General features: G+C 32.3%; 1 long non-coding RNA gene across 1 annotated transcript in view; it reads right to left on the bottom strand.

Moving 5' to 3' along the window:
* The window catches only part of LOC128249935 (uncharacterized), a 14,220-nt gene that overhangs the window by 1,190 nt on the left and 9,858 nt on the right, over nucleotides 1–3,172 (bottom strand). The window lies entirely within an intron of this gene.

Here is a 3,172-nt window from a genome sequence, read left to right as displayed (position 1 = left end):
ATATATATATATATATATATATATATATACATGTGACTATATATAGTTGTGTGTGTATGTATGTATATATATATATATATGTTTGTGTGTATGTATGTAGGTATGTGTGTATGTATATATGTATGTATGTATGTATGCATGTAAAAAGGAACTTAGTAGATTGAGATTTATGTTAAGTTTAGACTGTTAGAAACCTCCCTTAGTCACATACTGAAAGTATTTCTTGTTCTGTTTCCATGGCAGATAACTTTCCCTTTGACCGAAAATCAGTGCAATACTTATATTTCAATCGCAATGAAAATTCCCATGGGAAGAAAACCAGTGCAAACTACCACCATGAGCATGGGCACAGTAAATTTCGGAACTTTATAGGAAAAATCGAAAGATGTCACTCTAAAGATGTTCATATGTTTTGAGGAGCATAATGAAGAGCTGAACATATATCAGGATAGTGACTGACTCATCAGTATGCATAGTATGCAGTTACGACGGGGCACTGACAAGTTTCTGGCATTAAAGGTATCGCAAAAGGCCCGGTTTTAGGCCCAACCTCCCGCGTTCTTTTCCAGGGCTTGGAAAAACTGAAGGACAGCTGCAATAAGCGTGTGACTCTGAGAGAGAAATATTTTAAATGAAATCATAACTACTCTTTCTGCATTTTCTTTTATCCGAAGCCAGGAACTTTTTAACACCCCTTCGCACCTCCACTACAAACAAGATAACTCGTTCCACGACGACGGAGTTGATGCAGCATCTAGCAAGAATGTAATACTTTTTCATCATAGGGAACTACGATTGAGAACAGCAGCGTAATTTAAACTAGAATCATATTTATCAATGGTTTATCAAAATATTCTTGATATATAATATCACTTTCAAGTATTTAAGTTGAAAATTGAATTAATTAGTTATTGATTTATCTATATGTGTATCTCTATATTTCCCTGGACAAATTTCTCACTAATAATATAATTTCACGCTAATAATAATATATTTAAACAATTAATATGAGCGTAATAATAGTTATACAAGGCGAAAGAACATTTAATTATGAGTTATTAATGTCATTATAGATATCACATATGCTACCTAATACTAATCATAACCTCAATTAGTTTACAGTAGTTGTATTTGCAGTCGAATAAATATCTGACAAAACCAAAAGTATGTATTTCCTTTCTATACTCAATTTTGGGAATTATATATGATAGAGAAAGAACTACAGAGGAAATGGAATTACATATAAAGAATAGAGATGGGTCAATAATATTGACTATAGGGTAAGGTAAAGAGTGAATAAATGAAGCTTCAAAATACTGAAAATAGGGAATAAGTAAAGGTGAATATAAACAAAGATAATAAAATGAATGCAACCACGCAATAATTATCCAATATATCTCTAACAATAAGTAGAAATAACAAAATACAATACTATGCAGGCAAAAGATATTGGAAATGAAAGAGTACAGAAAAGCAAGCTTATGTTTAGAACTCACTGAATAAATGTACACACCCACTCTCTCTCTCTCTCTCTCTCTCTCTCTCTCTCTCTCGCTCGCTCTCTCTCTCACACATACACACACATATATTTTCATATATATATATATATATATATATATACACATATGTATATCTGATATATAAGTGTATTATGTATATCCGATATATATTTGTATGTTTATGTGCGTGTTTGTGTGTATATGTGTCAGTGGGTGTATGTGCGTTTGTGTGCGTGTGTCTGTGTAAGACAAAGCGATATATGGATATGTCACCAAGGGCATAAAGAAATCAACATATACATTATACAATAAGTTGCTCTGATCAAAGAGATCTGAGCAAGCTCACATGAGATACTGTAGATTGCTAATAGTTTTGATACGCGATTCTTTTTTATTCTCTTATACATTACGTATTCCGTTCAAGAAGCTTCATATAATTCTGCTTTTCGAATTTTAAAATAAATACTTACAAAAAAAATAGTAAACGTGCGGTTAATGGCAATATAACTTCGTTATTTGATCCAGTTCATCTATATTGGTTTCATGAAATTTCCATCAATTCCAAGAAGGGTGGAGACGGATGGATTCTATCAGGATTAGTGATGTTTATGTAATCATGAAAGGATCCATTTGATGTTAAACGAGCTTTCTAATTGAACTGTAAAGTTGAAATATATGGCATGTATTTTTAGCCATTCAGCACGTATTACAAGGAAAATAAAATCATACTTTATCCTATCAATAGAATGATATTTTGCTTTATTTCAGTACACTAACCGACCAATATATGATAATTGTACATCCAGACATTCAACTCTTTCTGGCAAATTTATTTTGAGGTTATTGTTGTTATATTGAACTGGAGCGATATGATTAATACTACTTTAAAATGATAGAAATATCATAAAACTTTCGGAGGAATCTCTGATTCAGGAAAAGTGAAATATAATTTCAGAAATTATTAATAACAACACAAACCTTACATGGAAAGCAGAATCGTTTTGGCAGCCCCGCCACCACTCAACAGATTTCTTTGCATCTTCAGCCAAACGACAAAAGGCCCGAGGTAATTTTGATGATTCCGACGCATATACTGTAAATAATACATTTCCACGAACAAATGGCGTAACATACGATGTGTGAACTTCTCAGAAAGCCAATATAAACATGTAGGTGTAAGTTGGACGTGTTGTAACGAAAGCATATATGCCCATTTGTGATCGTGTATGATTACTTGCTTACTTCGTGCATGAAATGCATACAAGAAGCAAAAAACTTTATCTTGGCCAATAATATATATGATTAGATCAAAGAGTGATGACAAATAACATCTCACCATATGAATCATCACACATATCTAATAAACCTTCACACAATGTTTTTATTCTCGTCAGCCGTTTTGAGGATTGTATACCTCCATAAATATCTCACGAAATCAATGGCAGATAAAAGATTATCACTGACGTGTGATAACAAAATGGTATACGAAACAAATGACTTAAAGATTCTAAAGTCATTACATAATTTATAAACTATCGATTTCCCTCTGAATGAAGAATATCTGGTGAGTACAGTAAGTCTGATATATCCCCTGTGTATGTGTGTGCGAACGTTGTGGGAGTGGGTGTGTGTACGTATAGACATATATATATATATATATATATATATATATA

The sequence above is a fragment of the Octopus bimaculoides genome, chromosome 1, assembly GCF_001194135.2.
Source record: "Octopus bimaculoides isolate UCB-OBI-ISO-001 chromosome 1, ASM119413v2, whole genome shotgun sequence".
Lineage (NCBI taxonomy): Eukaryota > Metazoa > Mollusca > Cephalopoda > Octopoda > Octopodidae > Octopus > Octopus bimaculoides.
Note: the sequence above shows the minus strand (reverse complement) of the source record. Positions and strands in the feature narration are given on the sequence as shown.